This window comes from Neoarius graeffei, chromosome 9, assembly GCF_027579695.1.
Source record: "Neoarius graeffei isolate fNeoGra1 chromosome 9, fNeoGra1.pri, whole genome shotgun sequence".
NCBI lineage: Eukaryota > Metazoa > Chordata > Actinopteri > Siluriformes > Ariidae > Neoarius > Neoarius graeffei.
The window spans coordinates 70,644,502-70,659,563 of NC_083577.1; the positions used below are offsets into that span (position 1 = coordinate 70,644,502).

At 42.2% G+C, this 15,062-nt stretch overlaps 1 protein-coding gene across 6 annotated transcripts in view; it reads right to left on the reverse strand.

Moving 5' to 3' along the window:
- Nucleotides 1-15,062, reverse strand: part of pard3bb (par-3 family cell polarity regulator beta b) — a 920,021-nt gene that overhangs the window by 509,265 nt on the left and 395,694 nt on the right. The gene's annotated exons all lie outside the window — the stretch shown is intronic.

Below are 15,062 nucleotides of genomic sequence, written 5' to 3' on the forward strand. Positions count from 1 at the left end.
TTGACTGGAGATCATGTGTGCCAAGTTTCGTGATGATCGGACAAAACATGTGGCCAGGGTCACTCTAGCTTCACTTTGGAAAAAATTCAAAATGGCGGAAAATCTAATTAGGCGGAGAATGTCATCATAGGGTGCGTTGGAATCGTCTAGCTCCAAGGATTCCAACGGCACCAGACTTATGAAAATCAGACATACGGATTAAAAGTTATGTGCATGAACGCATGTAAGACTGTGATCAGTTGGTGGCGCTAGAGCGTGAGATGTACCAACATGAAACTTGATCAAATCAATCAGGGTCCACTCCTCTATCAGTGTACCAAGTTTCATGACTTTACACCTTACGGTTTGGCCTACAAAAGGAAAAATCTGGTTTTTTGCGTCGCACGCCCATTCATTTCAATGGGGAAAAAATTAATCCTTTAAAAAAATCCGGGATCCAGAAGGTGATCCGGATCACCGCCAAAATTTAATGGATTGTTACTTGTGCCCAGTCACACCTCTGGAAAAAAATTTCAGAGCAATCCGTTCATTACTTTTTCCGTAATGTTGCTAACAGACAAACCAACAAACCAAAGCTACCGAAAACATAACCTCCTTGGCGGAGGTAAAAACAAGATCAGCTGTGAGCTACTGCTCAGTTATGTATCCCCCTCGCTCTCACTTATATCAGAATGCAAGCCATCGAAGGAATAGGACACTTATTATGAATGTTGACTTCAACAAATAACGAACCCTGAAACACGCAAGTAAAGAGCCGTGTTCTCCTCAGGGATTTCAAACAGCATCCTGGGAAACTGTCATTTTGAAATAGCATTTTGCTTCTTGAAATAGTGTCAAAATCCACCGTGTGTTTCGTAAATACATTCAGTCGGTAAACAGGAAGTCGATGTGAGACAGACCTGAAAATGGCATATATGGTATAGAACCCCAAGCTGAAGCTCACTACCAAATATCAAGCCGTTGTGATTTGTAGTTGCTGAGAAAAGTGCTAGGAAAATTTTGTAAATCCACACTATATGGTTTCATAAGTACATTCAGTTGGTAAACAGGAAGTCGATGTGCGACAGACCTGAAAACGGTACACATGATACAGATCCCCAAGCTGAAGGTCGCTACCAAATATCAAGCAGTTGTGATTTGTAGTTGCTGAGAAAAGTGTTAGGAAAATTTTGTAAATCCACGCTACATGTTTTGTCAATACATTCAGTTGGTAAACAGGAAGTCGATGTGCGACAAACCTGAAAACGGTACGCATGATACAGAACCCCAAGCTGAAGTTTGGTACCAAGTGGCTATGATTTGTGGTTGCTGAGAAAAAGGGTGTTTCGGACAGACAGAGATACGGCAATACGGACGGATAGAGGTAAACCAGTATACCCTCTCCTTCGGAGTGGGAGTATAATCAGTAGGCATGTGTGTTGGAAACTCAGTTACTCAGTCAGTAAGCAAGTCATTCTGTCTGGAAATTAGTCAGTACGTCAATCACTGACTGTTTAAAAAACAAACTTGCGAGTCCATATACAGGTCCATAAATCTGGAAGACAGTCAGTAAATAAGTCAGCAAGTCCTTTAAAAAGCCAGTCAGAGCGCAACTAAGTCAGTGTACGCAAGTGACTGAGTAAGTCAGTCAGAAGGCAGTAACTATTACCCTGTCCACACTAGGGATTTTGTACCGATACGAAACTACTTTCATACCGCAACACCTGTCCACACTAGCAACTATACTGGTACTGTAGCGGTATAACTGTATCGGTTCGGAACCCACAAATGCATGGGTTTCGTACCGGTACAGTATCGGTACTGTAGCGCTTCGCTGTAGTGTGGACAGATGAAGCGGCTCTGTATCGATACAAATATAATGCACAAGCGCAATGACCGCCGGTGGTGGTGTAGCTCCGGACCCAGTTTTGGGCGTTGGTTCCCTCTAGGCCTTGGTTCGCTGTGGGTGATGCCTGTGCTCCCAGCTATGGACTGCAGTGAGCTCGCTGCTCATTTAACATTCGTGGTTGTCCAGCGCTCTGCGCTTTAATGCTTGGCGTGATGTTCTGAGCGATGTTGCTCGGTGGTGTCGCGGCGGCTGTGCAGGCGGTTTGGGACACACCAGCGCTCTGCGTGGCGGAGCTTCTGTGCTCGCTTTGTTGATCCATGGCGTGGTGTTCGAGCGATGTGGCTGACGGCGTCACGGCGGCTGTGCTGGAGATGTGGGACTCGTTTTCGTGCGCCTTTTGGTGGGACTGTGGCTGCTACACCACTGGAATTACATCTTGACCCCGACTTTTTACTTTTATTTTTTATTATTTATTCATTTATTTATTTATGTTTTATTGTTATTATATTTTCTTTGTCTATAATTGTAAAGCGTCCTTGGGTTTCTTGAAAGGCGCGATATAAGTTGAAATTATTATTATTATTATTATAATGAACCATTCCTACGTCTTCCGGCAATACGCACGTGCTTTCCAGCTGTAAATAAAACGTCAAAATGACTCAAAACGACCGTGGAGCTACATGGAGCAAGGAAATAGGGGAAAAAGGAGGGAGGAAGAAAGGAAGAAAAGGGGAAAAGGGAGGGGAAGAGAAGGGAAGAGGGAGAAAGTGAGATTCGTTTTCTTTCTTTCTTTCTTTCTTTCTTTCTTTCTTTCTTTCTTTCTTTCTTTCTTTCTTTCTCAACTGCCTCGCGCGTTTTATACGATTCGACTGAATAAATGACCACCAGAAATACAGACTGTACATTGACAACAAAAAGCACACACACATTGTTTCATCCGCCATATTCTCGGAAGGAAGTTACTCGGTAACCACGGAAACATTTCGCACACGCGCATTTCAACTACCGTGAAAGAAAACTGCAAACATTTCTCGCTAGTGTGGACAGATGCACTAAACTGTACCGGTATACTTTGTATCGATACAGTTATACCACTTTCGTACCGGTATAAGTGTGAACACAGCATAATTTACGCAGTCTATAAGTCAGTATGCAAGTTAGTACGTACTTAAAACCTTAAGGGAAAAAAAAAAAGTCAGTAAGCAGGTTAGTAGTGAAGTCAGTCAGTTGGTAAATAAACAAAAACAAATCAACAAAGGACAAACAAACAAACAGGCCTCGGGCCACTTGTATGCAGTGTGTCCGTGAGCGTAAAAACATCCATTATGAGTGATGCAGCACCAAATGGCCCTTTTCCACTACCCTTTTTCAGCTCACTTCAGCCCGACACGGCTCGCGTTTCGACTATCTCAGGGCAGCACGACTCAGCTCGCTTCAGCCCTGCTTAGCACCCAAAACTCGCATGGTTTTGGAGTAGGGCTGAAGCGAGCCAAACCGAGCCGAGTGGGGCTAGGGGCGTGAGCAGACACTCCCCTGTGCGCTGATTGGTGAGGAGGAGTGTCCTCACACGCCCACACACGCCCCACAAGCACGCTGGGATCTGTAAACACCGTAAACCCGGAAGAAGAAGAATTACGAGAATTTCTGAAGCCTTATGCGCCTCGCCTCATCTATACGCTCTTGCCAGTATCTGTTGGCGTTGTCGGTGACAACAAGCCACAGCACCAAGACCAGCAACACTAACGACTCCATGTCCTCCATGTTTATTGTTTACTCTCCGGGTTGTGAGACTACCGCTTAAAAGATCACTGATGCCACTGTTTGCGCCGCCTAACGACATCACGTGACGTCCACCCACTTTCGCTAACTCCACCCAATGTGTCCACCCACTTCCAGCCTGCACGGTTCAGCGCGGTTGTAGTCGAAATGCAACTCCAACAGCCCCGCTCAGCTCGACTCAGCCCAACTCAGCACGGCACGGCTCAGCCCGACTCAGCCGCGTTTGTAGTGGAAAAGCGGCAAAAGTTTCTCGAACTCGCCGGAACCTGGTAATCATGTTAATCAAAGCCAAATACACACACGGCAAAGAGAAGCTACTAAAGGAGGAGCAAAATTAATTATGGAGCTTTAATGAAAAGCACATGCAATAGATAAGAGGGAAAACAGCACGCACACACACCACTGTACTCTCATTCTCCTTCACCCCCCTCTCTCCTTCTCATCTGTCCCACATGTCCTAATTGTCCCACTTCTCTCCCCCTCCCTGTCGTTTTTTCTCCACTTAGGCTGTCGATGCTAATGGACAAACAAGCAAGCTACGGGGCAGAGCTGCCACGATGATTTAGAAATAGGGCCTGGAGAATGAAAGGCTGATGATGTCGGAAGGAGGGAGGGGGGGAACAGAGCGTGACGGAGGGATGGGAAAGAACGCCGGCCCAGGTGTCCCCTTTATTTACCTGCTCTTCCCTTCACAAAACGTGGAATTTAAAAAGGCGGGAATGAAAGACGTGCTGAAATGAAAGCGAGCACCTTACGCATGCTCTTGTCATCGCCTTCAAAGTGGCGAGTCCTCTTAGATTTGCTCATGAGAGACAAATAAAGACAACAAAAGCGTGAAAGCTGTGTTATTTGAGTTAACAGAATGAATATGCCGGCTCTTCAGGAGAAACGGAGTAGAATTAGCTGCCACTCCTGCTCTGAATAGAAAGCTATTTGAATACGGTTGTTACGCCTGCTTTGTGTGTGAGGACGAAGAGCGAGAGAATGAAATGAAGGATACGTGTGGAGAGGGATGATGCATATGCATGCGCGTCTGTGTGTATGTAAGCAAGCCTGTAAAAGTAACCCTGCCTGCTCTCATTCACGGAGCTACACTTGTCTTATTCACTGAGGAAACCGCCGAGTCACTCATGGGGCGTACAGTCCCACACACACACACGCTCTCACTATCCATTTCACTGTTCGTTTACGATTACAACCCGCCTAATATTTACACGTTCATTCGAAAAAAATAAGACTTTCAGACTGTTTTCAAGTTGAAGTGACGAATCCAATTTTCTACCTTTTTTTTCCTTTCCAGGGCTGTGTGGCCACAAAAAAACGTTCTTTTTGATAAATCCATGTCTGACCATGTAACATGAATGAGAACACTCAGATCATGCCTTCTTCCATGTATGTACACTACCGTTCAAAAGTTTGGGGTCACTTTGAAATGTGCTTATTTTTGAAAGAAAAGCACTGTTCTTTTCAATGAAGATCACTTTAAACTAATCAGAAATCCACTCTATACATTGCTAATGTGGTAAATGACTATTCTAGCTGCAAATGTCTGGTTTTTGGTGCAATATCTCCATAGGTGTATAGAGGCCCATTTCCAGCAACTCTCACTCCAGTGTTCTAATGGTACAATGTGTTTGCTCATTGCCTCAGAAGGCTAATGGATGATTAGAAAACCCTTGTACAATCATGTTAGCACAGCTGAAAACAGTTGAGCTCTTTAGAGAAGCTATAAAACTGACCTTCCTTTGAGCAGATTGAGTTTCTGGAGCATCACATTTGTGGGGTCGATTAAATGCTCAAAATGGCCAGAAAAATGTCTTGACTATATTTTCTATTCATTTTACAACTTATGGTGGTAAATAAAAGTGTGACTTTTCATGGAAAACACACTGGGTGACCCCAAACTTTTGAACAGTAGTGTATACAAGGTGACTATAGCTTGTGAAAGAATGAAGACATTGATTTACTTGATATTTCAAGAATCGATTCGAGCAAAACCTGAAAGAAATTAATACTGAAGTAAAACAATTGCCCAAGCAAGCAATGTGAGCATGTGGGGCATTTCAGCAGACAGATGTTTTATCATTAAAGACAGATATGGGTCACTTGTGATTACATGAACAATCAAAATGCGAACCGTCAAGGCAGATCCAACGAGAGCAAAAAATCGGAATTATGCAAAGAAGCTTCTCATGCAAATGTAGCCTTAGTACCCTAACATTAGTTCATTAATATATGCGTTACTTGAACTTCTCAGTCAATCGACTCGTGTCTGTCTGGATGTACAAAAAGTGCTTTGTTTGAAAATGTTTTTTTTTTAAATCATCCATTACAGAGCTCCCCACATCACCATCGGCAACCACACCCTCAAAGTGGTGGATAGGTTCACCTATCTGGGCTTCACCATCTCCAGCAACCTCTCTCTCGACACCGAGCTGAGCGTGCGGATCGGCAAAGCAGTAACAGCAATGGCCCGTCTTGCGAAGAGAGTCTGGGACAACACCATGCTCACGAGCAACACCAAAATGAGAGTGCATCAGGCCTGTGTGCTGAGCATTCTCCTCTATGGAAGACTTCTGGGCATCACCTGGCAGGACCGTGTCACCAACACCGATGTCCTGGCCAAGGCAGGGATGCCCAGCATATTTGCCATGCTGACCCAGAGATGCCTGTGCTGGCTAGGCCACGTCAGCTGCATGGACGACGGACGCATCCCAAAGAACGTCCCACAGGACGACCCGCACTACGCTATAAGGACGTGCGCAAGCGTGACCTGAGGGCAGGCGGCTTCAACCCTGCAGACCTGGAGACGGTGGCCTCAGACCGCGCCGGCTGGAGGTCCACCACCAAGGCTGTCGTTGGGGAAGCCGAGGAAAGGAGAGAGACCCGGTGGGGGGAGAGGAGGCTCCAATGACAGCGGAGACTGCAGACGGCATCAACAGACACCCGACCAAGCAACTTCACCCGCAGCAACTGTAGCAGACCATGCGGCTCACGCGTCAGCCTATAGATAGTTTTCACATGACGTCACAGAGTCGGGGATTCCCTAGTGGCGGCCATCTTGAGGGTCAAGCTTACCATACGAGTCACTGAGCACACATTGTAACGCGCGAGTACAAAGTCTTCAAAAGAACCCAAGCAGGCTATTTGAAGCTAGCAATGGTGCACACCTGTTGTATTCATGGCTGCCATAATAGGTCAGATGATGACGTCAAGCGGAGCTTTTATGGAATTCCCACTGTACGGGAGCACAAAGGCGAGCAAACAAAGAAACTCAGCATACAAAGGAGAAATCTATGGCTTGCAAGAATCAACCGCAAGGATTATCAGCCTTCCAAACACAGCAAAGTCTGCTCCGATCATTTTATAAGTGGTAAGTTGTTTAAATAAACAATCAATTGTGTTTAAGTTTGTTTTTGGAAACCAAAACATCGTGTAAATCTCTGGAGGCTGCCTAACTGGAACTGACATGGTACTGTAATACCACTAATGGATGTAAAATTTGTCTTAAATCAACTCGATATTATACACACATATATTTATATGCAGTGTTGAGAGATCTAAAATTCCAATGTTTACATACCTTGGCTGTAATTAGGACACGACTGTCACTTGTTTTTATATGGTGGACTTCACGGACCCAGCCACAGACAAAATAATTGTATGACTCCAGCGACTTGTATGCTTTGAGGTCGTCAAGTGTGTAGGCGCTTTTAGTATTCACGAAATAGTTCACAATATCAGGGTACGATATGGATGGCAGCCCTGCATAGTCACTTGAAAATGCATCTTTGTCCACTTCGTAGGGGTCAATTCCCCCAATCAAGGCCAGTTTGGCTGCATACCGTTGTCGTGAGATGTCGTCCAATGTATCCATATACTTCCGTTTGCTTGATTTTGCCGACATTGATCTTTATTTTAGAAAACTGACTATATAACTTTATAAATTCATCCGAGATAACGTAGCCGGTAATAGCGATGGTCCGTTTTGTTAGCCCCACAAGATGGCGGCTGGAGGGCATTCCCCGGAATGCCGTGATGTCAGTGAAAACTATCTATATAGTCATACTAGGCGCTGCAACTCGACAACTGATGGATGAAGCCTGGTGCAGATCACCATGATCTTTCGAGATCGAAGGAGCCAACAACAACAACAGGCCAGAATTGTTGGGCAGGTTGAATTTTTCAATCTAGGTTAGAATTTTTAACCCAGTTCATAATTTGCTACTTGTATTAGGGAGACTTACTGTCTCTAGGGTTAGGTTTACGGTTAGGATTTGGGACGACTTTGTATTTTAAACTACTTGGTGACGTAAGAAGACTGGACTCATTAATAAATTCAACCCAGAGTGTCAGCGACGCAGTAGCTCATACGGCCGTACCAATCATAAAACCAGGGAGTAACTTTTGTGCAGACTGATTAGATTTTCCAAACAAAACAATCAAAATCCATTGAAAACTCAGGGAGGAGTAGCGATTTTTGTGAATTGTGGACGGACGACGTACACTGCGTGACAGCAATAGCTCATCGCCCTACGGCTGGTAAGCCGTATATTTTTTAAAAATGCTAATTAGGTAGACAGACAGACAAGAGGAAATACTCGACAGGTCTCAACAGAGAGGAAACGGATGGAAGAAAGAGAGACAAAAGAAGTGATGGAAAATCCTGTTTAAGAATCTTAGATAATCCAAAATTTTACCCAGGTTGGAAATTATGAACTAGGTTAAAAATTTTAACCCAGGAGCTTGCGTTGTCTCGGAGGAGCTCGGCCGATTGACGCAAGACCATGCAGTGAGGTAAATGTTGGCAGGTAGCAAACTAGAGGTCGTCGATAGCTTCGTATCGTACCTTGGTGATGGTATCTGCCCAGGAGGTGGTTGTGAACTGGCAACGATTATCAGAACTCGTTCTGCTTGGGGAAAGTTTAGAGAGCTGCTGCCATTGTTAACCTGCAAAGCTGCCTCACTTCATACCCGTGGTCAACTATACAGCAGTTGTGTGCGTAGCACCATGTTATACGGTTCTGAATGTTGGGCACGCCGAAGAGATGACCAAAAACGGCTTGAGCGTAATGAAAGAGCCACGCTTTTATGGATGTACAATGTCAAAAGAGGAACACGAGTTAGCACGTCTTCTCTTCTGTGAGTGCTGAACCTCTGTCACCTTGTCAGATGCAATAGTCTCCGTTGGTTTGGACACGTCCAACGCAGTAATTCTTAGATCAACAGATGTACTACTTTGGAAGTTGAAGGAGCGAACAACCATGGCCGACCTCGAAAAAGCTGTAAAGAATCTGTCCGTGCTGGCTTGAAGCTATGGAATATTGCAGAGGAGGCAACTCAAGATCGTGCTGAATGGAGAGCTCTGCTGAAGACTGCTAGTCATACACACGTCTGACGTGTCAACTGACTCAAAACGGATAATCAATAAATCATCAATCAGGTTAAAAAAAAAAATCACCTAGGTTGAAATTTTTTGACCTGTAACATATCCATGTACTGAGAAGACAATCTTTTCAGAATCAGGAACATATATGTATATGGAAACACTACTATTTATATACAGGGTGTTTCAAAAAAATTTTTTTTATATAATTTCACAATCTAATAACTTTGCCAATTCTCGTTCAGTTGACCTCAAATTTTAACAGCATGTGTTGAAACAGGTCAAAATTTTATGTTTAATGTTTTTTGTTTTTATCTTTTTAGGTATAGAAATGCCATTCGCTGGAAAAGAAAAGGCGTTTTGTATGTTAAGCCAGTATCTCACTGGGCTGCGACAGCCCGCGACACAACAATTGCGATAAAATATGTGAATTAGTGACAGTTTTCACTTGGAATCACATTGAATTGACATTCGCGTATTTTACCGCAATTGTTGTGTCTCCAATTAGTCACAGGCTGTCGCAGCCCAGTGAGATACTAGCTTGCACTTCCTGTCTCAACTCGGACTTCCCGTCTCACGGAAACTGACTTGAGAAGGGTTCGCGACGGCTTTGCGACACCAGCGATGCATTTGCGGCTATTTTGAGAGAAATTTTGTCGCACTAATTTTTTGAACATGTTCAAAATTTCAGCGATGAAGGAGCGACACTTTGCGATTCACGCGAGGAAATTGAGAAGCCCCGCGAATGTTTCAAGACACTTTTGAAACACTCTCGCGAATGATGTTCGCAATTTGTCGCAAGCTGTCGCAGCCCAGTGAGATACTACCCTTAGAGTACGCTCGGACGCAGTCGAACAAGACTGTGCAGCGTGCATTTATGAGAGAATTCTCTAAAAATGCACCGACTGCAATGCAGATTTGGACACGGCACAAAACGTTCAAAGAGGAAGGCTGTCTGTGTGCTCAGGCGGCGCGAATATTGAAAATTTGTTTAATTGTTCATGGAATCCACATACCTTTGAATTTCTCATTCAGATTTTGAGGAATAAATCTTATACTGCTCAACATCAAGTCTGTTCAGTTTCATTTGCCTAGACCAGGGTTTCCCAAAGTGTGGTGCACGCACCCCTGGGGGTGCGCGAGCTGCCACTAGGGGGTGCACAAGATAAAAAATGTAATGGCGATTTTTAACTCTTCTTCTACGCCGTAACGGTTCTGCAGTAATTTGTGGCTTCATTCATTCATTCATTCGCGATGCTCAACTGGTTGAAATCGGCAAAACTAAATGCGCCACCACAAATGTTTAGTTTAAAACTAAACATCGGCAAAGACTGGGAGACGTTGAGAAAGATTTGAGGCTGAGACTGTCTTCAATTACCCCAAACATCAGAGAGCTCTGTGCCAAGATGCAGGCCCATCCGTCGCATTAATATTGGTATGTATTTGGCCAAATGGCATTGATCGTGCTAAAAATATATACTGCTACTGAAAATAGGACCTATATAGCCTACTGACCCACCCACCGTCTGTCTGTCTGTCTCTCTCTCTCGCTGCAGACTGAGCCGCCAGCGCTGCACTTCACAATCAGATGGATCCTCTTCTTTATCTGTTCCTGATATGCTCCTTAATTGTTGCATCTCTTTAAAATGCATATGTTCATAATTATCATTGCTATTTTTACTGTGATTATATGTTAACTTTTTTGCAAATTAAATTCATTCTCAATTCATTTTCATAACCTTGTAATGACAGGGTTGTTTTGCTAGTGTTTTAAACACGGATGAAAATCATATTTTCCCCATATCTGGCTGGTGGACTACATGCCTCGATGTGATCTCCCTTTGTAATGAATTTGCGTAGTTACTGTGTTGCAACGTTTTAAAACTGTTACATTTCAATCAAATTCTATCTAATTCAAATACGAGAGCGCATAATATGTTAATGTGATTCGATGTTCTCGTTTGAGCACGACGTGCTGCCTTTGTAAGAAAGCTTTGGTGTTTTGGTTTTTTTTCCACTTTTGTGGTTTCCTGCAGGTGTGGCAAACGATGTTTATCATTTTAGCACGATTAAAGATGCTGCCTTTATAAGAAAGCGTGTGTTTTTTGAAACTGGGGAACTGGGGGTGCGCCAACCTGGTTGGAGTATAGAAAGGGGTGCGCAGCCAAAAAAGTTTGGGAACCGCTGGCCTAGACTATTACCCCTTTTCCACCAAATCAGTTCCAGGGCTGGTTCGGGGCCAGTGTTGGTGCTGGTTCACAACTCATTCAACTTGCGAGCCAGCTGAGAACCAGTTTGCTTTTCCATAGCTCGCGGTGCTAAAGGAAGCCACGTCATTACATCGCTACGTTTACATAAACCTTGGCGCAAATATCGAAGCAAAAACAACACAGAAGAAGCAGCAGCAACAACAACAACAATAATAATGGATGACCTCGCATTTGTACAGCTGCTGCTTCTCGTCACTTAAAAATGGTGATCTTTCGCGGTCTTGTTATTGTTGTTGGTCTTGACAACTCCGCCCCCCCGCTGACGTAAGCGGTTCTTTCCTCTGGCCCAGCAGAGAGTTGGTGCTAGCCTGGAACCGGTTTTTCTGGCCCCAGAGCCAGTTCTTTGTCAGTGGAAACAGAAAACCCGGTTCCAAACTAAGCACTGGCCCCGAACCAGCCCTGGAACTGCTTTGGTGGAAAAGGGGCATATGTAGTTTCCAAGGCAAATCATTCATTCACAGAGTGCAGCTCAGGCCCTGCAATTGTGACTGCTACGCGCACTGCATCACTCTCACAATTTCCCCCATGTAGAACTTTTTTTTCTAGATCTATTTTTTTCCATTGTCCCGGGATTGTCCCAGATATGATAATTTTGTGTCCCGATGACATTTTTTATGGTCCCCGGGATGTCGGGACACCGTTAGTTTCGAGCGCTGGTAGTTTCTGGGAATATTTACATCTCAAATAATATCTAATTTTTGAAATGCATACCGTACGCACAGTTACTCTGCTTACTACATAGTCACCTTTCACAAATTTAGGGAAAATAAAGACACTAGACAGACTTGAGTAGTATTTTTACTTCTCATAACGGTCCTGCAATTATTTGTTGAGGATGAAGGACTATGGCTCCACCGTCGCCCTCTCCTCAGGAAATAATATACTCGCTCATTTCCTTTAGTCTGTATTAAAGCACTTAACTGGCTGATCAGCTTATTTCTGCGTTATTGCATTATGTTAGCTAGCAATTTTGAGCCTCGTTAATGACGTTCCCTGCTGAGTAAACTATAGGCCTGAGGTGCGTTTTGGAGCTTTTACTGGCCTGGTGGAATGAATCGTCGATATGTTCTTGCCAAAAAAGTAATATCACATGTAACAATTTTCACCCGTCACTGTTTCGAATTGATGTGTTTTCTGTCGCTGTATCTCAAATTGCCTTCTACTGGGTATTACAGCGTCCTACAGGTGTTGTGTGGTGAAGTATATCACGAACAGGAATGTATTTATGACTCTAGCAGATTGCTCAATTACACCACAAAAAGAAAAATGGATCAGTCCCACATTATAATGTGAAAAGTTTTGTGATAGCAAAATGCTTTTCACGTTTTAACAAGATATTTTCATGTTATTATGCCAGCCAAAGTTTTCATGTCATCAAGAATCTTCTTGTTACCACAATATACTACTTGTCTTGTTATGATAAGCATTTTATGCTAAAACGTGATATCTTGGATAACACGAAACGTTCCACGTTATACAGCAAGGACATACGTTGACCTTGGGAGGAAGTGGACTTCCCTCTGGTTGTGAATGCATACATGCTTATTACAATATCATCCGGCGGGCTCAATAACAGCAGAGTCTCACCACGTCTCAACCCAAGCATGAAGCAGAATTTAATCAAATGCTGTAAATGAGCCATACTCATCAGTTTATCTGTTCTCCGTACACGGTTTCCTCATTCAAATACAAGTTTCATGTTGTAGCCTAACGATATGATTATAATGTGAAACCTTATATTATATGGCACGAGCTACTTCTGGTAAAATCGTGCACTCTGATTGGTTCCTTGGCGTGAAGAATTTTCCCATAATGCCCGTGGGTGATTACATACTTTCTTTCCAAGGCGCTGATATGCAATGTTACAAAAAACAGACAAAAAAAAATTTGAAATCAGACAAACAAGAGTCTCCGGTTTATTCAAGAAATGAGCGACGATGAGCATTCAGAAACCGCTAACACAAATTCAGTTTTGAAACTGCTAGCTGTTTATTCTGCATGCGTGACAACTTCGTTACAGATATGACATGACTGAAAGCAGCATCACGCATCATTATCATGACAGTCTATTTTAATCTTAGAAATTAAAAAAAGCCATATAATAAACTCCTTATTAACCTCGCTTGCTCGGCCTTTACGGGAAAATATCAGACCTCGGTCTTTTTGTACAGACCGACCCGTCAAGATCTCCGTCGGACAGTTTCCCGTAAAGACCCCATGCTCAGTTAATAAGTACTTAATATTATATAGACATGAATGTTTTACTGGGAAATACGGTACACCAGTCGTATTTTTCATACGACCTACATCTGGGATATAATAAACCATGACCAAAATCCCTATGTCACTCGTGAGGAAATCGATGAATTGTTTTAATAAATGTGGGTATGTTTCGTTTGTGAATGTGTCTATATAATAAAAAGAACATCATGTTGGCTTGAAGATACGAAATTTGATCTTTTCGTGTTGAAACACTCGCATGTTTTATACAAAATACATTGTGGATTTGAGTGACATATCTGATAGACCATGAAAAAAAGCCAGCCAATATTATTATTATTAGTAGTATAATACATACACATTCAATAGAACAATCATTTCAGCTATTGCTCTCTTTTCCAGTTTTTCGACGTCCGTTGGTATGTTTTTCTCTTGTGAAGATTGTGAGGGTGATTTTCATGAAGACCTTCACATTGACAAAGTTATTCACCTCATTTCAGTATTTTTTCAGGTTGAGAGCCTAAAATAGAGTGTGAACTTTACTATGTTGATCTTTTTTTAATGGAAAAATATTTTAATGGAATTTTATTCTTATTTGAGGCTTACATGATCCAGAATAATTCTCATCACCATTACAGTAAATGATGAAGCTAGATCATGAGTTAAAAACATTTTTTGACAATTGATTTCATATTTCCACAAAATATCCCATTAAATGAACAGCACAGTCCATGACAATTACTTTATATTTTTTTTTACATTTATTTATTGCCCTCACAGTGCATGGTAATGAGAATATTGAGTAACGGTAATGAGATACTCTTGGCTAATTTCACAAATAACCTGAAATGCTAGCATACTAGCAACCTATAACTTTGCCACATGTTAAAGCCTTATATTGTGATAATAATCATAAAATAATATATTTTTTTATTTTTAAAAGTAATGAGTATTAAACCATAATGGTAATGATAATAGACAGTGTAACTGAGGACAGATTTAGCAACATTAACATAAATATCACAAAGTAAGAGAAGAGTGAGCAACTGACCTTGTCTCCATTTTGAATCTTGTATCTGAAGTGATGCATCATGGGATAGCTGATCAATTTAAAGGCACGGTGTACTTTTTATAGGGGGGTGAAATCATGAAACGGTAATGAGAAACATTTGGTGCGGACACAGTTATTTTGTTTAAAATCAAATACCTTTTTTTGTTCAACACAAAAAATATTAATATTATGCATAAATATAGATGTTTTAAAATAACTTTACACTGTATTTTTTTATATAATTAGGAATTTTTATATGATTTAATGTAAACATTAAAAAAAGGGATGTGGACACATAACGGTAATGAGAATTTCCATAGATTTTTTTGTTTAATTGATATAAAAATTAGTTTATATGATGATGAAAACCATTTGTCCATACAGTACTCCCTATTTTCTTTACACAAAATATCAGAGTTTATGTGAATTAAGTATTGATTTTGGAAAATGTGTCCTGGACATGTTCACTGCAGCTTCATGAGAATCACCCGTGAAGACAAAAATATCTCATGAAGTTTTGGTCGCCTT